Below are 24,878 nucleotides of genomic sequence, written 5' to 3'. Positions count from 1 at the left end.
AAAATATTTTGTTTATTTATAACCTCCTAATCAGACCCTACTTTTAGCATGTTCTGATTTATAAAATTTAAGAATGAGAAGGGAAGAATAATAGGGTAACATAAAACTCATAGTCTAGCTCCAGTTCTTCTACTTGATACATCAGTTACAACTTTGATGAGTTCCTTAGTCTCTTGGGGCATTCACTTGGGACTCAGTTTTTTTTTTTTTTTTTTTTTTTTTTTTTTTTATTAACTTGAGTATTTCTTATATACATTTCGAGTGTTATTCCCTTTCCCAGTTTCCGGGCAAACATCCCCCTCCCCCCTCCCCTTCCTTATGGGTGTTCCCCTCCCAACCCTCCCCCCATTGCCGCCCTCCCCCCAACAGTCTAGTTCACTGGGGGTTCAGTCTTAGCAGGACCCAGGGCTTCCCCTTCCACTGGTGCTCTTACTAGGATATTCATTGCTACCTATGGGGTCAGAGTCCAGGGTCAGTCCATGTATAGTCTTTAGGTAGTGGCTTAGTCCCTGGAAGCTCTGGTTGCTTGGCATTGTTGTACTTTTGGGGTCTCGAGCACCTTCAAGCTCTTCCAGTTCTTTCTCTGATTCCTTCAATAGGGGACCTATTCTCAGTTCAGTGGTTTGCTGCTGGCATTCGCCTCTGTATTTGCTGTATTCTGGCTGTGTCTCTCAGGAGAGATCTACATCCGGCTCCTGTCGGTCTGCACTTCTTTGCTTCATCCATCTTGTCTAATTGGGTGGCTGTATATGTATGGGCCACATGTGGGGCAGGCTCTAAATGGGTGTTCCTTAAGTCTCTGTTTTAATCTTTGCCTCTCCCTTCCCTGCCAAGGGTATTCTTTTTCCTCATTTAAAGAAGGAGTGAAGCATTCACATTTTGATCATCCGTCTTGAGTTTCGTTTGTTCTAGGGATCTAGGGTAATTCAAGCATTTGGGCTAATAGCCACTTATCAATGAGTGCATACCATGTATGTCTTTCTGTGATTGGGTTAGCTTACTCAGGATGATATTTTCCAGTTCCAACCATTTGCCTACGAATTTCATAAAGTCGTTGTTTTTGATAGCTGAGTAATATTCCATTGTGTAGATGTACCACATTTTCTGTATCCATTCCTCTGTTGAAGGGCATCTGGGTTCTTTCCATTTTCTGGCTATTATAAATAAGGCTGCGATGAACATAGTGGAGCACGTGTCTCTTTTATATGTTGAGGCATCTTTTGGGTATATGCCCAAGAGAGGTATAGCTGGATCCTCAGGCAGTTCAATGTCCAATTTTCTGAGGAACCTCCAGACTGATTTCCAGAATGGTTTTACCAGTCTGCAATCCCACCAACAATGGAGGAGTGTTCCTCATTCTCCACATCCTCGCCAGCATCTGCTGTCACCTGAGTTTTTGATCTTAGCCAATCGCACTGGTGTGAGGTGAAATCTCAGGGTTGTTTTGATTTGCATTTCCCTTATGACTAAAGATGTTGAACATTTCTTTAGGTGTTTCTCAGCCATTCGGCATTCCTCAGCTGTGAATTCTTTGTTTAGCTCTGAACCCCATTTTTTAATAGGGTTATTTGTTTCCCTGCGGTCTAACTTCTTGAGTTCTTTGTATATTTTGGATATAAGGCCTCTATCTGTTGTAGGATTGGTAAAGATCTTTTCCCAATCTGTTGGTTGCCGTTTTGTCCTAACCACAGTGTCCTTTGCCTTACAGAAGCTTTGCAGTTTTATGAGATCCCATTTGTCTATTCTTGATCTTAGAGCATAAGCCATTGGTGTTTTGTTCAGGAAATTTTTTCCAGTGCCCATGTGTTCCAGATGCTTCCCTAGTTTTTCTTCTATTAGTTTGAGTGTGTCTGGTTTGATGTGGAGGTCCTTGATCCACTTGGACTTAAGCTTTGTACAGGGTGATAAGCATGGATCGATCTGCATTCTTCTACATGTTGCCCTCCAGTTGAACCAGCACCATTTGCTGAAAATGCTATCTTTTTTCCATTGGATGGTTTTGGCTCCTTTGTCAAAAATCAAGTGACCATAGGTGTGTGGGTTCATTTCTGGGTCTTCAATTCTATTCCATTGGTCTATCTGTCTGTCCCTGTACCAATACCATGCAGTTTTTTTCAATATTGCTCTGTAATACTGCTTGAGTTCAGGGATAGTAATTCCCCCTGAAGTCCTTTTATTGTTGAGGATAGCTTTAGCTATCCTGGGTTTTTTGTTATTCCAGATGAATTTGCAAATTGTTCTGTCTAACTCTTTGAAGAATTGGATTGGTATTTTGATGGGGATTGCATTGAATCTGTAGATTGCTTTTGGTAAAATGGCCATTTTTACTATATTAATCCTGCCAATCCATGAGCATGGGAGATCTTTCCATCTTCTGAGATCTTCTTCAATTTCTTTCCTCACTGTCTTGAAGTTCTTATTGTACAGATCTTTTACTTGCTTGGTTAAAGTCACACCGAGGTACTTTATATTATTTGGGTCTATTATGAAGGGTGTCGTTTCCCTAATTTCTTTCTCGGCTTGTTTCTCTTTTGTATAGAGGAAGGCAACTGATTTATTTGAGTTAATTTTATACCTAGCCACTTTGCTGAAGTTGTTTATCAGCTTTAGTAGTTCTCTGGTGGAACTTTTGGGATCACTTAAATATACTATCATGTCATCTGCAAATAGTGATATTTTGACCTCTTCTTTTCCGATCTGTATCCCTTTGATCTCCTTTTGTTGTCTGATTGCTCTGGCTAGAACTTCAAGAACTATATTGAATAAGTAGGGAGAGAGTGGGCAGCCTTGTCTAGTCCCTGATTTTAGTGGGATTGCTTCAAGTTTCTCTCCATTTAGTTTAATGTTAGCAACTGGTTTGCTGTATATGGCTTTTACTATGTTTAGGTATGGGCCTTGAATTCCTATTCTTTCCAGGACTTTTATCATGAAGGGGTGTTGAATTTTGTCAAATGCTTTCTCAGCATCTAATGAAATGATCATGTGGTTCTGTTCTTTCAGTTTGTTTATATAATGGATCACGTTGATGGTTTTCCGTATATTAAACCATCCCTGCATGCCTGGGATGAAGCCTACTTGATCATGGTGGATGATTGTTTTGATGTGCTCTTGAATTCGGTTTGCCAGAATTTTAATGAGTATTTTTGCGTCGATATTCATAAGGGAAATTGGTCTGAAGTTCTCTTTCTTTGTTGTGTCTTTGTGTGGTTTAGGTATAAGAGTAATTGTGGCTTCGTAGAAGGAATTCGGTAGGGCTCCATCTGTTTCAATTTTGTGGAATAGTTTGGATAATATTGGTATGAGGTCTTCTATGAAGGTTTGATAGAATTCTGCACTAAACCCGTCTGGACCTGGGCTCTTTTTGGTTGGGAGACCTTTAATGACTGCTTCTATTTCCTTAGGAGTTATGGGGTTGTTTAACTGGTTTATCTGTTCCTGATTTAACTTCGATACCTGGTATCTGTCTAGGAAATTGTCCATTTCCTGAAGATTTTCAAATTTTGTTGAATATAGGTTTTTATAGTAAGATCTGATGATTTTTTGAATTTCCTCTGAATCTGTAGTTATGTCTCCCTTTTCATTTCTGATTTTGTTAATTTGGACGCACTCTCTGTGTCCTCTCGTTAGTCTGGCTAAGGGTTTATCTATCTTGTTGATTTCTCAAAGAACCAACTTTTGGTTCTGTTGATTCTTTCTATGGTCCTTTTTGTTTCTACTTGGTTGATTTCAGCTCTGAGTTTGATTATTTCCTGCCTTCTACTCCTCCTGGGTGTATTTGCTTCTTTTTGTTCTAGAGCTTTTAGGTGTGCTGTCAAGCTGCTGACATATGCTCTTTCCTGTTTCTTTCTGCAGGCATTCAGCGCTATGAGTTTTCCTCTTAGCACAGCTTTCATTGTGTCCCATAAGTTTGGGTATGTTGTATCTTCATTTTCATTAAATTCTAAAAAGTTTTTAATTTCTTTCTTTATTTCTTCCTTGACCAGGTTATCATTGAGTAGAGCATTGTTCAATTTCCACGTATATGTGGGCATTCTTCCCTTATTGTTATTGAAGACCAGTTTTAGGCCGTGGTGGTCCGATAGCACGCATGGGATTATTTCTATCTTTCTGTACCTGTTGAGGCCCGTTTTTTGACCAATTATATGGTCAATTTTGGAGAAAGTACCATGAGGAGCTGAGAAGAAGGTATATCCTTTTGCTTTAGGATAGAATGTTCTATAAATATCTGTTAAGTCCATTTGGCTCATGACTTCTCTTAGTCTGTCGACATCACTGTTTAATTTCTGTTTCCATGATCTGTCCATTGATGAGAGTGGGGTGTTGAAATCTCCCACTATTATTGTGTGAGGTGCAATGTGTGTTTTGAGCTTTAGTAAGGTTTCTTTTACGTATGTAGGTGCCCTTGTATTTGTATTTCCAGTTCCGGTGGTGTCTCAGGCAGGTGTCCTGCTGCTCCTGGGCCCTCCTCCACGGGAGCCCAGAGGCCTTATACAGTTTCCTCTTGGGCCAGGGATGTGGGCAGGGGTGAGCAGAGTTGGTGGTCTCTTCCACTCTGCAGCCTCAGGAGTGCCCACCTGACCAGGCGGTTGGGTCTCTCTCTCACCGGGTCTGGGAGCAGAGAGCTGCTGCGGGCCGGGATCCGCGGGTGTGGGACTTCCGGTAAACACAGAACGTGTCCGGTCCTAGAGAAATTCTGCTTCCGTGTGTCCCAAGCTCACCAGGCAGCTTTCTTGCAGCAGAAAATTTGGTCTTACCTGTGGTCCCGAGGCTCAGGTTTGCTCGTGGGGTGCTGCCCAGGGGCTCTCTGCAGCGGCAGCAACCAGGAAGACCTGTGCCGCCCCTTCCGGGAGCTTCAGTGCACCAGGGTTCCAGATGGTCTTTGGCTTTTTCCTCTGGCGTCCGAGATGTGTGTGCAGGGAGCAGTCTCTTCTGGTTTCCCAGGCTTGTCTGGGACTCAGTTTTAAATGAGATATTCTCTACTATTTTGACTGCACTGCAATTTGTCTTTATGAGTTTCAAAAGTGGTTTATAATTTTCGTGTTCTTCAATGATTTCATCCAGGTGCAAGATAATTTTAAGTCCTTCTCATCTTCAGTTTCCTGTCATCCTCCCTTCCTCCTTCCTCTTGTCACTCCCAAACAAGTTTCCTTCCTAATTTGATGTTTTCTTTGGTAGTTTTTGTCAGGCAACCTTATGGAAACCCAACGGGACACACACAAAAGATATATTCCTTTGTACTTAAGATATCAGCTATAATGCTGTGGTATTCATAATGAATGTAAATTTATGTGAAGGAAAAGTAAAATCATGCTTTCATTATTTTTTTTGGCTTTGCATAACAGTTTTAGTTTTATGAAGTTTAGACAATTGCAAGCAAACTTTGAGTCAGGACTACATTCCAGCTCCTTTTGAAAAACATCAGATTGTTAATCACAATGACTAGGTTGGTAACAGACTTTTTGGCTGATAGATGATTTTTTTTTATTAACTTGAGTATTTCTTATATACATTTCGAGTATTATTCCCTTTCCCGGTTTCTGGGCAAACATCTCCCTAATCCCTCCCCCCCTTCTTTATATTCCCCTCCCCATCCTCCCCCCATTGCCACCCTCCCCCCAACAATCTAGTTCACTGGGGGTTCAGTCTTAGCAGGACCCAGGGCTTCCCCTTCCACTGGTGCTCTTACTAGGATATTCATTGCTACCTATGAGGTCAGAGTCCAGTGTCAGTCCATGAATAGTCTTTAGGTAGTGGCTTAGTCCCTGGAAGCTCTGGTTGCTTGGCATTGTTGTTCATATGGGGTCTCGAGCCCCTTCAAGCTCTTCCAGTCCTTTCTCTGATTCCTTCAACGGGGGTCCTATTCTCAGTTCAGTGGTTTGCTGCTGGTATTCGCCTCTGTATTTGCTGTATTCTGGCTGTGTCTCTCAGGAGCGATCTACATCCGGCCTCTGTCGGTCTGCACTTCTTTGCTTCATCCATCTTGTCTAATTGGGGGGCTGTATATGTAGCTTTCATTATTTTATATGCATGTCCTTTTTTATTTTGTATGGCTAGAGCAACTATAATCCAATAATGTAACATGAATCATATAAACTGTCATTTCACGGCATGTGGTCCTTGTGTTCGATACTGCTAAGCCTTTTATTCCTATATATCTATATTTTTCTTGTGTTTCATTATCACCACAGTTCCTTCTTCCATTTGGCCTCAGATCATTTTGTTCTATACCTCTATACATATCATTTTCATGTTCCATACATAAGTTAGATTATGATATAACTTTTGTCTATCACTTATTTCACTAAGCCTGCTATCTTCCCAGCTCACTCATGCTGGGGCAAATGAGATCGCTGCCTCCTTTTAAGAGCTAAATAAGATCTTAGTGTATTGTAGAATTGTAATTCTATGAAACATTTACCAGTTTATTTATCAGTTCATCCACTTGTAAGGGTCATGTTTTTTTCAATATCATCATTATTATGAATTCAACTATAATGATCATGAGTCTACAAGCATGTTTCCTATATTTTATCTTGTTCTTTCTTACAGTTTCACATGTGTTTATAATGATGTTGAGTCATTTTAAACCCCGTTGCTCTGTCTCTTCCCTTTTCCTAAGCTGCTGAAACCATTCTTCTTACCAAGCCCTCCAACACACTTTCTTGCAGTGTATGTGGAATGGAGAGAGAGAGAAAAGATAGGGGGGGGATAGAGGGAGAGGGAGAGAGAGTCAGAATTTAATTAGGGCTGCTTTTCTTGCATGATTATGGTTTGGAGATTATTTACTGCAGCATGGGCAACTTATCAGTGTTTACACTACTGAAAAAAAATCCCTTCCCCCAATCACCACTAACTCATATCTATATCTATCTATTATCTATCTATCTATCTATCTATCTATCTATCTATCTATCTATCTATCATCTATCTATCTATCATCTATCTATCTATCATCTATCTACCTATCTATCTATCTATCTATCATCTATCTATCTATCTATCTATCATCTATCTATCTATCTCTATCTATCTATCATCTATCTATCTACCTATCTATCTATCTATCTATCATTTATCTATCTATCTATCATTTATCTATCTACCTCTATCTATCTATCTATCTATCTATCTATCTATCTATCTATCATTTATCTATCTCTATCTATCTATCATCTATCTATCTATCTACCTATCTATCATTTATCTATCTATCATCTATCTATCTATCTATCAAGATATATAAGACTGCAACCTTGTTTTTAATATCTTTATAAAACTGTGTACTGTCTTCTCATAAAACACATTCCAATATACTTTCACATCAACAGCATTCAATTGTTCTTCATTCTCCATAAACATAACACTCTTTGGTAATAGTCACCACACCATTTATATTTCCTTTTGGATCCATTACAAGGTAGGATATTCATGTCTCTTTTATTCTAAATAGGACTAGCATGAGAAATTACTACAGAAAAAAAGCAACAAAATATGATGGAGAAAACAAGATTACCTCTATCTGCCACTAGCTTAGTCCTATATGTAAGATTACTTGCATTCACAAAAATCCATAGAAATAATAAATATATCCAGCAAAATTGTGTTCATAAAATCAACATACAAACATTGTTGCATCTTATACAAAATCAAAGCCTAAGTTAAAAAAAACAAGAAAACTACCTCATTTATGATAGCAATAATAAAATAAAATAAAATAAGCTGAACCAAAAACTGTTTCTACTTTTTTGACTATTTGGATTATTCTGGCCAAGTGTTGTGATCATGTAATTTCAATATTTTTTGGGAGATGCCTGAAAGTAAATTGCTAGGCCACATACTAACTGTATTATTAGCATTTTATTTTTTTAATTCTTGTTTTAAATTTTTATTCACCTGATGTCATTGTCGTCTTGGAGGCTTACTGCTGAATCAGCTCACCCTTTCTAGTTCTTTCTGAACTCTGGCTGGCTGGTTCAACTCAGCTATTCTGGCTCAAACTCCTCTCCAAGTTGACTGATTCAGACATGCTTCTCTGACCTTCTCACTGAATTCTTCTGGCTGTCCTCAAACTAAATCTGGCAATTTGTTCTAATCTTTGACTTTAACTGCCTCTGCTGACCTGACATGACCTGACCTGCACTCACAAACTCTACTACACTGTACTCACTGCACTGACTCCACACAGACTACCTCTACTCCACTGCATTGAACTCAACTGACCGAACAGAACTGACTGACTAGAACTTCGAGACCTACATGCCTGTTTCCTGAATGCAGGAATTAAAGGCATATACCAAATCCTTCCTGGACCTAAGCTTTTCTTTTCCTGAAACTTGCTCTGTACCAGGCTGCCCTTGAACTCAGATATCTGCTTGCCTCCTTCTCCTTGGATTAAAGGAATGTCTGTATTTAATCCCGATTACATGCAGACCTAGAAGGTTTTGGGATTTGATCCCTTGCCAGAGTAGTCATGTTGCTGAATTAAAATTCTACACTTCCTCTACAACTGTAAAAATCCTCTGCAATTTTTCTTGTTCTTCTAGCTGATTAGAGTTACTTTATTCTTTTTCTAATTCCTTCAGGACGAATGTTAGCATTTCAGTCTTTTTGTGGTGGTTTGAATAGGTATGGTTGCCATAAACTCATGTATTTGAATGCTTATCCCATGGTAAATGGCACAAAGAGATTTGGCCTTGTTGGAGGAAGTGTGTCATTCTTCTCACTCTTGTGGTGGGGCTTTAGAGGTCTCCTATGCTCGTTACATCAAGTGTGGCATGCAATTTCCTGCTGCCTGTGGATCAAGATGAAAAACTCTTGGCTATTCCAACACCATGTCTTGCTACATGCCTCTCTGTGATGAAAATCAACTCCTCTGAAACTGTAAGCTAACCCCAATCAAATGTTTTCCTGTTTAAGAGTTATCTTGATCATGGTATCCCTTTTTAGCAATGAACCCCTAACTTAGACACTTTTAAAATGCTTTATACTTAAAAATTTTCCAATTCTCAACTCAAGGATATTTTTTATGTTGTCCTTTTATTTCTTTCAAGTAATTGTAATATTTTGCTTGTACTGTTCTTTTGACATTGGCTATTCAGTAAAAGATTCTTTATTTTATATAATTGTAATTTTCTTTTTAAACCCTGAAATATGGTGCTGGTTCAACTGGAGGTCAGCATGTAGAAGAATGCAAATTGATCCATTTTTATCATCATGTACAAAGCTTAAGTCTAAGTGGATCAAGGACCTCCACATCAAACCAGATACACTCAAACTAATAGAAGAAAAAGTGGGGAAGTCTCAAACACGTGGGCACTGCGGAAAATTTCCTGAACAAAACGTCAATGGCTCATGCTCTAAGATCAAGAAGCAACAAATGGGACCTCATAAACCTGCAAAGCTTTTGTAAAGCAAAAGACACTCTCATTAGGACAAAATGGCAACCAACAGATTGGGAAAAGATCTTTACTGATAAAGGACTAATATCCAAAATATACAAAGAACTCAAGAAGTTAGACTCCAGAGAGCCAAATAACCCTATTAAAATGGGGTGCAAAGCTAAACAAAACATTCTCAGTTGAGGAGTATCGAATGGCCAAAAAGCACCTAAAGAAATGTATGGGGGGAGGGCAGCAATGGGGGGAGGGTTGGGAGGGGAACACCCATAAGGAAGGGGAGGGGGGAGGGGGATGTTTGCCCGGAAACCGGGAAAGGGAATAACACTCGAAATGTATATAAGAAATACTCAAGTTAATAAAAAAAAAAAAAGAAATGTTCAACATCCTTAGTCATCAGGGAAATGCAAATCAAAACAAACCTGAGATTCCACCTCACACCGGTCAGAATGCCTAAGATAAAAAACTCAGGTGACAGCAGATGCTGGCGAGGATGTAGAGAAAGAGGAACACTCCTCCATTGTTTGTGGGATTGCAAACTGGTACAACCACTCTGGAAATCAGTCTGGAGTTTCCTCAGAAAATTGGACATTGCACTACCTGAGGACCCAGCTATACCTCTCTTGGGCATATACCCAAAAGATGCTCCAACATACAGCAAAGACACATGCTCCACTATGTTCATAGCAGCCTTATTTATAATAGCCAGAAGCTGGAAAGAACCCAGATGCCCTTCAACAGAGGAATGGATTCAAAAAATGTGGTACAAGAAATACTCAAGTTAATAAAAAAAAAAAACTGAAAAAAAATGTGGTACATCTACACAATGGAGTATTACTCAGCTATCAAAAACAATGACTTCATGAAATTCATAGGCAAGTGGAATGAACTAGAAAATATCATCCTGAGTGAGGTTACTCAAACACAGAAAAACACACTTGGTATGCATTCATTGATAAATAAATATTAGCCAAAAAGCTCGAATTACCCAAGTTGCAATCCATAGATAACAGGAAGCTCAAGAAGAAGGATGACCAAAATGCAGGTGCTCCCACTCCTCCTTTAAAGGGGGAAAAATATCAATTGGAGGGGATATGGAAGCAAAGTTTAGAGCAGCGACTCAAGGAATGGCCATTCAGAGCCTGATCGAGTGTGACCCATATATATATACAGCCACCAAAACTATATAAGATTGATGAAGCTAGAAAATGCATAGTGAAAGGGACCAGATATAGATCTCTCCTGAGAGACACATCCAGAGCTTGTCCAATACAGAGGTCAATGCTAGCAGCAAACCACCGAACTGAGAATAGAACCCCCTTGGGGGGAATTAGAGGAAGTATTGAAAGAGTTGAAGGAGTTTGCAACCCCATAAAAACAACAATGCCAACCAAGCAGAGCTTCCAGGGACTAAACCACTACTGAAAGTCTATACATGGACTAACCCAGGGCTCCAACTGCATATGTAGCACAGAATAGCCTTGTTGTGGCACCAGGGGAAGGGGAAGCTCTTGGTCCTGCCAAGGTTGAACCCCCAGTGCAGGGGAATGTGGGGGGGCAATAAGGGGGATGTATAGGGGGAATACCCATGTGGGGGAGTGGAGGGAATGGTTGCTTATGGACAGGAAACCCGGAAGGAGAATAATATTTGAAATGTAAGTAAAGAAATGTATCTATATAAAAAATTAAAAGATTTTTAACACCCTCATTTACTGTGTTTACATGCATGCACACAAGAGTTTATGCATGGGGTCATTCTCACAGATATGATGGCATGCACATGGGAATCAGAAGATGACTTGTAGAACTGTGTCCTGGGGCTCAAACTCAGGTCATCATGCTTAGTGGCAATCACCTTTGCTCCCTGAACCATCTGCCTACCCCCTAAGTTTTGTAGTCCTAATCTACAAACAATTATTAATGCTTTGAAGAGACTAAGTTCTGTCAAAACAGAAAAGGTAAACAAAGGCATATGAACGGATCCACATTCCCATGGAGTTACTAGGCCAAGAAATGACAAGAATTAATAAATCACATAATACTGACTTCTGAATAAGATGTAAAGCTTGAAGCTCTAGCCATGTATCTTGAGGAAGGACAGAACCCCGCTTTTTTTGAAGTTTGATTTTGGTTTTTTGATTATTTAAAATTATTTTAAATGGAAATATATTTAGATCACATTTTCCTCTCACATATCCTCCCCCAGCTCCATGTCCACCCAACTTTAAATTATTTCTCAAAAAATAATCCAAGATAATGATGACCTCCCAAACCAATATAAAACATCACACAAAAAAAGAAGCAAAAATATCAAATGTAAGCGCGCGCGCGCGCACACACACACACACACACACACACACACACACACACACACACACTGTCTTGCTGGGTGGAAATTTTCTATAGTTGTTCATAATGATAATGTTAATGAAATGGCTGGTGGTCTAGTTCAATGATGGAATGTCTGTATGGAATATACAAGACCACCTTTTGTCCCTTAGAATAATCATAAAGTTATCAAGCAATATATGGTTTGGCACTTATGCTGCTATCTTGTTTATTCTGTTTTTAGCTCTTCTGCCCACCATAGAATATGGGGTAATAATGTGACCAACGATTGTTCTCAAGCTGACCATTTCTTTCTGCAAATCTTTAATTTATTGGTTTATGTATAATTGTGTTAGGCATTTTTACTTTTCACATTTTTACATCTTTTCAATATATTTCATTGCCTACCATTAAAATTATATTTGTTGTTTGTAGTTATAATTTTTTGCCTTGACATGAAATTTATCAGATATTAGTAATAGCTATTTGTCTCTAGTTTTAGAACTTTTCCATAGTATTTTCTAACCTTTAAGCTTTTGGTTCTCTGGATTCTCATTAAAAAAAAGTCATCTAGCAATCTTATTTAAGAAACATTGCATATAATCAACCAACTCTTATTGATGTTTTCAAGTCTTTTTTCTTATATTTGTCACTTGTAAATTTATTATGACATTTTATCAGTTTAGATATATCTGAATTTACCCTAAATAGAGTTCATTAAACTTCTTAGATAAGCTGGGGTCCTGATTTTTAACTTCTGCCTTTGCATAACCTGAATATTACAGATCCTTTACTTGACATGCACACATACTTAGGGAAGTACACAGCTCTACTACGTATGCACGTGGAAGAAAAAAATTCTTAAATTTCTGTCCAGTATTTTTAAAGGACTCTTTAGACATATTTTGCTATTATTTAAAATTGTCAGTTTTTTTCATTCCAATTTTATCTCTATCTAATGCCACTTCAAATGTTAAGGAATTAATGCTTTAAAGAAATGGACCCAGGACAGTCATGCAGCAGTAGAATCAGGTCAAGTCAAAGTGTAAAGAATATTTTTATGTGGTTTCTGCCTGTGCCCAGAGCTGTCCCTGTGCCACAGCTCACTGTACACAGGTCCAGTTGGGGAGAGACCTCGATTCTTTGAAGTCCAGACAATACTGAGAGCACAGGGGAGACCACCACTTCTGCTCACATTCCTGGCCCAAGAGGAACCTGCCTAGTGCTCCCTGGACACAGGAAAAGGGAAGCAGTCTGGAACAGGATCCTTCTGTTTTCTGCCTGTGCCTAAACTGACTCTGTGACACAGCTCTCTGTACCCAGATCCTGCTGGGAGAAAGCTGGTCTCCTGGAGTGCTGACACACAGGCTTACAGGAGTGTCAAGCCACTGTAAGACACAGCAAGAACAGCTAACACCAGAGATAAGCAGATTGTACGAGGCAAGGGCAAGAACCCATGTAACAGAAACCAATGCCACTCGGCATCATCAGAACCCAGTTCCCCCACCACAGCAAGCCCTGGATACCCCAACACACTGGAAAGCAAGTATTAGATTTAAAAATCACAATTCATGATGATGTTACAGCACTTTATTTTTTTTTCTTTTTTTCGGAGCTGGGGACCGAACCCAGGGCCTTGCGCTTGCTAGGCAAGCGCTCTACCACTGAGCTAAATCCCCAACCCCGTTACAGCACTTTAAAAAGGACATAAATAACTCCCTTAAAGAAATACAAGACAACACAGGTAAACAGGTAGAAGCCGTTAAAGAAGAAACACAAAAATCCCTTAAAGAATTACAGGAAAACACAAACAAACAGGTGAAGGAATTGAACAAAACCATCCAGGATCTAAAAATGAAAATAGAAAAAATAAAGAAATCACAAAGGGAAACGACCCTAGAGAAAGAAAACCTAGGAAAGAGATCAGGGGTTGTAGACACAAGCATTACCAACAGAATACAAGAGAAGAGAGAATCTCAAGGGCAGAAGATGCCATAGAAAACATTGACACAACCTTCAAATAAAATGCGCACCCTCATAGAAGCAGGGGGAGGGGGATAAGATAGGGGGTTCAAGGACAGGAAACTGGGAAAGGGGATTTGAAATGTAAATAAAAATATACAATAAAAACAGTCAAAAAAGAAAAATTAATTAAAAACAAGACATTTACTGATGTTAATTGCAACTTTTGTTAATTTTAAGAGATCTGAGGTTTGTTTCAATTGAATTTATCGGAAAAATATTCTGAAGTCTTTACTCCTATATTATCCCTGATGGTAGACCCATTAAGGTAGATTTGATAAGGTTGAAGAGAATCTAGATGGCAATCTACGACAGTGTAGATGATACAAATAAAGGCAAGAAATGCAACAGGTAATTCAAAAAGCAGTAGAAAGAGAATAATATCTTACCAAAGGAAAAGTAAGCCAAAAGATTGAAAAGGAATCTGGACTGTTAAAATATTCAACTAGACAGTGTTAGAGGGCAGAAAGGACAGGAAATGTCTGAGTAAAGGCCTCAAAAGCATTTCTTATAACACTTCTAAGGCTGAATAAATAGTGTGATTTACTGCCTAGTCTGGCCCGAGTGAGAGAAGACACACCTAACCCTTGAGAGACTTGAGGCCCCAGGCAGTGGAGAGGTCTAGTGGGGTGGGGGTGAGGGTCTGGGGACATCCTTGTGGAGATGGGGGAAGAGGATTGGGATGAGAAACAGTCACATGTTGGACCAGAAGGGGGATAACAATTGGATTGTTAGAAAAAAGTTAAAAAATTAAAAAATAATAATTCCAATTCCAGGTACACAATGAAGTTGAAGGTATGACTACATAGAAAATTCTTTGCAAAGTACATGTGGCCATGAAGATAGGTTCTGAAGCTTAAAGGCCTAGAATCAAGTATTGTCTCTTTAACTGAAATAGGACCGAGGTCAGCAACACATTAAAAAACATGATTTCAGAAACATTAAGTTTCACTTAGGTTGCATGTTTTGGAATAAGTTTTATAAAATAAATAAAATTAAACCACAATCTCAGTTAGATGTTAGCTAGATATTGGAGTACCAGAGACTATGAGAACTGGAGAAACAACTTAACTATTTATTTTAATATTTCCATGTTACAGTTCAGAGAAGTTCAGAAAAGATAAAGAACATGCCAAAGACTACCCGGTAAGACAATGACAATAACCTAGGTGGCTTTTGTTCCTCTAAGACAGAAAATACCATGTTTTCCAGTATTTTATTTTTCATATTCAAAATCCCCTTTCCCTTCATTATTGGCTCAAAGGAGAGCTAGCTACCCCAGATGTTGTGTGTGTGCCAGTGTAATGTGAAACGTTTAGGCACCCAGAGTATCTTGACTCTGCTGGAATTACAAGTTTTATGGCTCTTTTCTTCCATCCCCAGCTGGCAATGGAACTCCTGCGCTCACAGTGCTTATCTATGCTCTGGCAGGTGGTCTGAAGCACCAGGTGGACATAAGCTGAGTTTGCATGGTTCTTCAGCTCAAATGTTTGTGGAGCAATCGATTATGGAAGCATGAAAAGCAGAACAGAATAGCCACAGTCGGAATTGCACAGTTCATCGAAGATATGACAGATAACAGATTCTGTTGAGGAAGAAAGGCAGATGGACACTGGAAAGGAATGACTTTAGAGCCCTGGGCTTTCTTGGGATTTCCTGGCCTGTGGGAAAGTCAAAGAGAAGCCAGACTTCAGGTCATATTTCCACCCTTAGTCCACTGTGCTCTTCTCACAGAAGTAAAATATCCTGATAAGTTCAGTTACGCAGATGGGTTTGAAAAAAGCACAATGCTCCTCCATGAGGTAACATACACATATTCGAATACATCTGCACATACTATTCCCTAATAATTCAATGAAGGCACTAGCAGAGCTAATTGCAGACAATCAGATATTTTTCCTTGAACCTGGAACTTCATTTAACAGATGCAAAGTCACCTTTGTTTGCTCTAACATCAAATGTCAGGTACTTTACAAAGGGAAGACAGATTTTTTTGCAACTGCATGCCTTTTGTTCCCGTTACTATTGCTCTGTTCTTTCCTTCTGCCCACTTTGGCACAAGTGCTAAAAGCAAACCAAATGATGAAATCTTCTTGTTTCAGTAAGAACACGGCAAGCTGGTGAGAAAGTTTAAAATAAACATTAAGTAATGAAAGGGTTCTCAGGTCTTTTGTTCTGGATCACGTTTTTTTCTTCTGCCTTTCTGTCCAACAAATGAAATTCAAACTGTATTTCCACTATTATAATTTCAGATCACCAATTAACATTGATATTACTGTTGAATGCTCATCTAGAGTTCAGGGCCTCATATTCAATATAGGATTCCAAGATGAATAAAGGATGAGCTGTGTTACTTGAATGAAACAGAACTTACCTGACTCTAGTGCAAGACATGGCAAATGAAAGCCTTAGATTAATGTTTTGTTTTGTAGCAGGTTAGTTTTTGTAATAATGTTTTATTGCAAAACAGTCATGATTATTTATTTAACACTGCTTTTTTGTTATCAACAGGGGTATAAATGAAAATTTGTAGCATTAACTATGGTCTGTAGAAATCTAAACTATATACTGTCTATATATTTATAACCATTTGATAATGCTTTTCCTGCTCTTTTTATTCTTTCATTGATCATTCCATTTTAAAATGATTAACTTAATCTGGAACTCCATAAGGTCTTCATTCATTTTTCATGGCACCTAAATCTAGTCTCTGACTAAAGACGGAACACGGGCACTTAATGACAGAAGCCATACTGGTAAATATCCAGGAGAGAATATTTGATTTTAATGGGTCACTTTTCTTTGTTCTATAAGTCCAAATTAATAAAATAAACTCCTCTATTATGGTTGAAAGAGGAGTGTGCTTTCTAATGCTTTTTTCAGAAAATGTTACTGTATTATTGTTTTATGTGTATGTGTATTTTTCTTGCATGTATGTCTGAACACCATCTGTATTCAGTGCGAATGGAATCCAAAAGAGAGTAGAATATCCAATGGAATTGGAGTTACAGATGGTTGGGAGTTAACATGTAGGTGCGGGAATCAAACCCAGGTTCTCTCTTAGAACAAGTCTCAATCTCAGATGACAGTACTTTGGTATACTCTGAAGTGTCAGAACAATAAAGTTTTCAGTATTTTCTACTGTTAAATTTTAATAACATGTGAAAAGAATTTGGAGTAATGATTGCTTTAGTTGAGTGAATATAAATACCCTAGACTGACATATGGAAGTCACAGTTCCTGGACATAACACATTAATCTCCATGACAAATATCCCTTTGTGTCCTCAGAGCACTTTCAGAAAGGGAATAGAAGCGCTCGGGTAAGGAAGCAGAGTTTTGGAAGACTTCTTAAATATCAGTTAAAAATACAGCTATGTATATGGTCCCAGATAAATTACAACTCACAATGATTTGTAACTTGTAGCACTATTAATTCCTATGTTAAATATAGGTTAAAAATTACATGGCACTGTTAGTTTCTATGTTCAATATAGGTAAAATATTTTTCTTAAAAAGAAGTGGAATTGATTAAAAATGACTGAACATGGAGATCTTAATATTTTTCCACCTAAGAGTATCTTTGCAGTTGTACAAACCCCATTTGACTATTTCTCATTTAGAAAACGTGCTCAGAATTCATCCCTTAAATTTTACCCCTAGAGAAAATATGAATTATGAAATCTATACCATGCTTTGAATTTCTTAACCATACTGCCATTTTTTACTATTATACAATTTCAAGTTCCCATCATTTCTCTCATAAACTTCAGTTTCCTATTTGTCCAGCTGAAAGTTTAGAAAAACATTTCCCACAAAATATAAATATTTAATCAGAGTGGCTTGGCTTAGTAATGTGGCCATCCCTGATTTAAGCATTGTATCATAAGGGATAGAAAACAAACAAACAAATAACCTAATTGACCAAAATTGGATTTAAGGTCATTCTTAAAAGAACAAAGGCTGAGATTCCTACACAAAGCATAAAGACTAAGAATAGGAGGAACCCATCCCCCCCACACACACACGCAAAACAAACAAACAAACTAGCCTCAAAGTATCCTTATGTGAAAAAAACAGTGATGACGAGAATGCAAGAAATGCCTTTGAAATCTCTTTTGCCTTTCTTTATTGGACTTCTAGAACTAAGGGCTGGGATGATGGCTGAGTGTGCTCAAGCACTTGTATAGGAATAAGGTCCAGAGTTCAGATCCTCAGTAAACACATAAAAGCTACTACTGTGGATTGGGTGGAGACAATAGAATCCTTTGAGCTTCAGGTCTCACTTAAACAGTGAACTACAGGTTTGGTGGGAGACCATATTGGGAAAAATAAAATGGCAGGCAATGGAGGGAGAAGCCTGGAGTCTAGTCATGTCCTCCACACTGGCCAACTCACCTGAACTCATACACACATACTCAAATATAGATCTCTGGGTCTGTCTGTCTGTCTGTCTGTCTGTCTGTCTGTCTGTCTGTCTGTCTCTCTCTCTCTCTCTCTCTCTCTCTCTCACACACACACACACACACACACACACACACACACACACAGAAGAAAAGAGCTATAGAATTCACAAGGATTTTACCTTTTGCCTTGTCCTCCAGGAAGCTTAAGATAAGGTTTTTTGTTTTTGGCAAAAAAGCAGAAATTAATTTACCTTCTCCAGTAATTACTATTCCCATTTATATTTCTACTAGTCACTCAGCCAATCTTGAACACATATTATCCTAACATTGCATGACTAATGGTTTTATAGATCCATGTTTTCCAATGTCCATTCAACTTTTTATTACTTCATTGGCTTGGATACCAGACAAGTTATAAACAGCTAATAATAAATAGTTCTGCAGCAACTATTTTTACAATTTTACTTAATTAAAAGAGATAGATGCAATTCAGTAGAACTGATCCACAATGCTAGATTTCATATGTAAAGATTCACACTATAAAGTTTCAAGTATTAAGTTGTTCTTTCAGATGCTTAACATTAGTTGGTATCACAGTCTATAGGAATTCAAAGCAGGTTATCTGTCACAAAAGTACTGTCTCTTTCTTCAGAAGAGGTAAGGCTGAGGACTCTGAGAAGAGCTTCATCTGAGCAGCATAGACTGTCTTTATCATAATGTGGTTTCAATGACATTAAGCAGGAACTACCGTGCATTTAACAGTGATATTTGAGAAGTATTCACAATTTCCATACCTACTTATAGTAACTTAAGGCTTTTACTGTTGGTAAAATATCATTGCCAGTTGCTCATGAATGGTTGTTGAACATCAATCCCTCACTGCTACCCTCTTAAAACAAAAATGCCCTTAAGAAAGCAAATGTTTTTTTTTTCTTAGCTCTAACACAGAGCAGTAACATTTGGGTTTCTTTCTCTCCACAATATGAAGAGATCATGTCCTTTTCTATGCATTCCTCTTAAAACCCTGCTAATTAGCTTAGAAAGACTCAAGAAGACCTTCCAAAAACAAGCACTTCTTTTCAATGGTAATTTTCCTGAATCACTTATTACCTGTTTCTTTTCTTGTTACCTTCCATTGTTTTTATACTTTCTAACTGCAAGCATTATATTCAGGGAGCATGTCTGTAAGGAAATGTATTGATGACTGGCAATGATAAATCTAATAGACTTTCCAAATGAAACTGCCCATGCATGAATGTGTCCAGTGGTGGTGATAAAATCATATAAGGGAGTGCAAACAAGAACGGTAATTACTTTTAACTCTGGAACACCGATAAGAAAGCGGAGTGGGGAGGGGGATGTTTGCCCGGAAACTGGGAAAGGGAATAACACTCGAAATGTATATAAGAAATACTCAAGTTAATAATAATAATAAAAAAAAGAACACCTTCTCTCTTAGGCATATTTTAAAGTTAGTTGTTGCTGTAAAATAAACCATTCCCAAAGTAAGTGACTTAAAATAACAATAATTTGTTATGGCTCACATAGTTGAAGTTGGAATTCAGTGGACTTGGGTCGACTGTGGTTGGGTAATTTTGCTTTTCAATGAAAATGTATAAAATATCATCAGAGGAAATTTAGCTTCATGTTAGCCTCATTGTCCTTTAACCCTTTGATCAGGAGACCAAACTAATCAAAGCATGTTTTTATTTTAATGCTTATAATAGAAGCTCAAGGAAACAATATGGACAATCTACATGTTCTCATAAAACTGGAGTTGATAGTGAGAGCATTAAATACCAAGTGAAGCTTCACGGCTATACTGACGTGTATAGAGCATGGGACATGGCACATATTGGATTGCCCCAATTTTAAGTTCATTTATACCAATGAAAATTCTGTAAGGCCCTTCAAAGCATGTAAAACAATGCATGCAATTCAAAAGAGACACTGGATAAATTAATGGGTTGAAACTAGCTAGCTATGTACAATCTGGTGAAAAAGAAGAGCCAGGATAAAAAATAATGCATGCTAGTCCTATGAGAGAAAGCTGAAGGGAAAAAGAAGATGGCAAAGTATCAGCAAAACAAATTAGAATTCTACTTATAACTTTATCTCTGATCATATTTTCCACACAGGGATTTCTACAAATGGGATTCACTGAGGTTTGGAAGGGACTGTGGAAGGCTTGCCACTTGTGTTTACATCAGTCCTTAGATGTACTCTCCCCAACTGCTAAATGTACGCCCACTCCTCAGAAAGACCAGACCATTCAGCACAGTCCTTGTGCTCCTCTGGTGTTGCCTGTCTATCACTGGTGGATGTAGATCCTTTGAGGCTATTCACTATAGAGCACTGTTGTTTTGTTTGTTTTATACTCTTAATTTTTATTGGATATTTTTTTATTTATACTTCTAATGTTATCCCCTTTCACAATTTCCCCTCTGCAAATCCCCCACCCACCCACTCACTCCCACCTCACCACCTGGCATTCCCCTACATTGGAGCATCAAGCCTTCACAGGACCAAGGGCCTCTCCTTCCACTGATGTCAGATAAGGCCATCCTCTGCTACATATGCAGCTGGAGCCATGAGTCTCTCCATGTGAACTCTTCTTTGGTTGGTGATTTAGTCCCAGGGAGCTCTGGGGAGTCTGGTTGGTGATATTGTTTTTCTTCCAATGATGTTACAAACTCCTTCAGCTCTTTCAATCTTTCCCCTAAATCCTCCATTGGGGTCTCCATGCTCAGGCCAATGATTGTCTGTGAGCATCCATATCTGTATTTGTCAGGCTCTGACAGAGCCTCTCAGGAGATAGCTATACCAGGCTCCTGTCAGCAAGCACTTCTTGGCATCAGCAATTGTCACTGGGTTTGGTGGCTGCATATGGGACAGATTCCCTAGGTGGGGCAGTCTCTGGATGACCTTTCCTTCAGTCTCTACTCTGCACTTTGTTCCTGCCTTTTCTTTAGACAGGAGCAATTCTGGTTTAAAAATTTGGAGATGAGTAGGTGGTCCCATCCCCCAACCTCTCTCTGGATATGGTCTCTACAGGTTCTCCCTCCCCTTTGTTGGGCATTTCAGCTAATCTCATTGCCATTAGGTCCTGTGAGCCTCGTGCTTTCCTGGCTTCTGGACTTTCTGGTGCTTATCCCCAGTTCCCACTATAAAGCATTGTTAAAGAGCTTCTGCCTCCTGCGATTCCCTTCTTCCTCTATCTGCATAACCTATACTTCTGTAGCCATTTCCATGTCTATGATGTGCTCATCCCCTGTTTGAATCTCTATAGCCCATTATTTGTGTCACCAGATGGATATTCTTGTCATGTATATGTCCAAGATTGGAGAACACCTTCCTGAGAGTTATCAGTGACCCTGTTCTGGTATAAGAAATTCAGTACAATTGAGACACGGGTGATTAGATGTTCCTGGATGCTTCTCTATGGAGAAGGTCTCTACTGGGCTCATCTAATCATCTTTAGTTCTTTCTCTAACATTCCCATGAGGAAAACAAAACAAAACAAAACAACCCAAAAAAATCCCCAAACAAACCAAAACAACAAAAATCCTAGATATAATCTAAATAAAGAGATGAATGACCTCTACAACTAATTAAGACGATGAAAGAAGAAACTATAGAAACAGTAGAAGATTTAACAACTTCTAAGACAATGCTAGACTTAATATTGTGAATTGGCTATATTTTCAAATGTGACCTAGAGAATGCATTTAACATTCATCAAAATTACACTGACATTTTTTGCAAAAAAAACCCCAAACTGACAAAAATGCAATCCTACCATCCATGTGGTGACCTTGATTATTCATTGAAATGTTAATCACAAAGAAAAGTCTCTGAAATTTCACAATGTTTTATCTCAATGAAATTTCATGTCAGCAGTGAGAAAACAGAAACATGGCTCCACACTGCCACCCTCAGCAGCCTAAGATGTTCTCTTAGACTTTTAGGAACTTAAACTCAAGCCAATTGATGATTCATGGTTTTGACACGAGAAGAAATTTCATGACTAGTAGGTATAATGAAGCAGAGCTGGAAATAATGTTCAAAGTTATACTAATGTAAACTTACAAACAAAAGGGAAACCAAAAATTAATAGGTACTTAGAAGAAAGCAAAACAGATTGAGAGTTTATATGTGAGCTTCTCAAAGAAAGTCCCATATGTGTACATGTGCTCCATTTTCTTTATTCATCCATTTGTTGATATATACCTAAGATAAGTCAATATTGGAGTAATTGTAAACCATGCTGCATTACACATAAGCATGCAGACCTCTTTTGGGTATGGTTAATGTGTGTGTGTGTGCGCGCACGCGCGTGCGCGCACGCTTGCACGTGCACATGCATATCAAATCACTGGATGATGTGGTAGAGCTACTATGTGTATTTTTTTGAGGAACTTCTGTACTATTCTTCTTAATGATATACTAAATTACAGTCTCGCTAACCATTTATAACAGTTCATTCTCTCAATGTTTCCCTACTAGCATTTCATTTTAAAAATACATTCTACAATGAGCAAAATGACATCATGTTATGGATTGGGTTTGTATTTCCTGATCAATAATTATGGTGGGCATTTTTCAGATATTTATTAAAAATTACGATTTTCTGCTGAAAAGTGCCAATTCAGATAGCTTGTAAATTTAAGACAGCAAAAGTGACATTGGTGAGTTGGTGAGACCAGAAAGTATAAATATTTTATTAAAAGATTTGCTGTTTATTGAACGTTTATTTGTATTAGCCTGCCTCAGTTTATGTGCACACATGCAAGCAGAAGCTCACAGAGGCCAGAAAAGGAAATCATATTCCCTGATACTGGAGTTATAGGCATTCTGAGACACTTTCTGGGTCTTGAGAATTAAACCGAGGTCCTCTGCAAGAGAGTAAATGCTTTTAATGCTGGAGAAATTCATTACTCTAGTACCCCTAAGTCTACTTATTGTTGCTCGAGCATTTACTAATCTTTTAACTATTACCAGAATCAATGGTGCTAACTATTTTTAAAGTGTCTTTCATTGAAATAGAATTTTATCACTTTCCTTTCTTCTGTTCCTTCCTATAGTCCCTTCCAGGTACCCTTCCCTAAACCCTTCCTTTACTTGACTTAATCTGAAGTTGATGACTACTGTTACATTGCTTACTGCTGTTACATGCATGTAACAACGTATGCACACACACAACCATACACACACAACACACACACACACACACACACACACACACACAGAGAGAGAGAGAGAGAGAGAGAGAGAGAGAGAGAGAGAGAGAGAGAGAGAGAGAGGTCTATTGTTCAAGGAACACTCCAAAAGAGAAGGTGGAAAGATCTTACACTTACCAAAATATTACAAAGTCCACTGTCAAAAAGTTTCCCCCTAGAAATTGTTGCATAAATGAGACTGAAACAATGACAATATCAGTAGCTATAATGATATCAGGGTGAATTTCAGAGTTCACTCCTAGACAAAGAACTGCATGCAGCTAATGAATGATGAAAGAGAATTAGCCTCTCTGAGGGTTGAGGCTTTTTATTGGTTTTCCAATGCAGAGCAATTAGTCCTGAAACCAAATGGACACACACACATGAACATACACACAAACTGACATATTAAATGGAGTTAAACCACTTTGGCTAACAGCCTCCCCCAAATCCATAGACTATTAAACCCAAGTACCCAAGCATGAGAAATGTCCTTTAGAAGGACTGGGTAGGGTAGTCCAGGTAACACCCTAAATGATATAGACAATTGATGTACTCCTCAGTTGCTTCTTAATATTGGGGTGGACTCCTATTACTGAAGTCACCACTTACTTTGAGCACAGGACTTAGATGATTCAGTCTAGATGTAAGCAATTGAACAGTCCCAACCAGGTACAACATATATGAATCAGAACAATGACTGATAATACTATATATTATCAACACACACACACACACACACACACACACACACACACACACACAGAGAGAGAGAGAGAGAGAGAGAGAGAGAGAGAGAGATGAATTATGCACATGACATCCACATACTGGTGACAACACATAGTTGTCTAATTGAATGCAGGGCTACTCAACAAGGGCGGCATCATGCCTGGGAATCATTCCTGGGGCTTGGGAGCTCATAGAATCTTGGAAAAGTATTAACTATCATCGCTTTTCTAGACCAGCATAATTCTCTACTAGCTTCTAAATTTTATTGTTATGTAAGTGCAGCTGCCACCCCTCATCAAAGAAGCCTCTCCTTACAGTAAATGGAGAACAACCCTGGCAATCACAACAGGAAGTAACACTAAGTTATAACACCTTTCTAATTATACCTCCCTCAGAGCCAATCTTTTTTCAATAGAAGTCGGTTAGCATTGGTTGGGTTATTGCGTGCATGGAGGAGAGACAATGGAAATTATTTTAAAACACTGTACAGATGAAGAAAAGGAGGGAGGAAAGAAAGAAAGAAGAGAATACTTTTTTGTGTAAAGGAGCTAGGAATGTGATGATTCTTCTAATTAATGTGTCTCTTTTTTGGTGGAAAGAAGTCATCATTTACACTTCACGCATTTCAGTGAAAGGATCTCATTTCTTTTACAAGTTGCCCAGAGAGGAAAAGATCCCCCAAAACGTGTTTTGACAGAATGTGGTAATGTGGGAGTAGTAGGTTGAGTTTTATCTGGCTGTAACACAGGGAGTGGGAGGAGATTTAAGTTACACTCAATT

This window comes from Rattus norvegicus, chromosome X, assembly GCF_021556685.1.
Source record: "Rattus norvegicus strain SHRSP/BbbUtx chromosome X, alternate assembly SHRSP_T2T, whole genome shotgun sequence".
In the NCBI taxonomy this organism is placed as follows: Eukaryota; Metazoa; Chordata; class Mammalia; order Rodentia; family Muridae; genus Rattus; species Rattus norvegicus.
The sequence above is the reverse complement of the archived record's forward strand: the minus strand, read 5'-3'. Positions refer to the sequence as shown.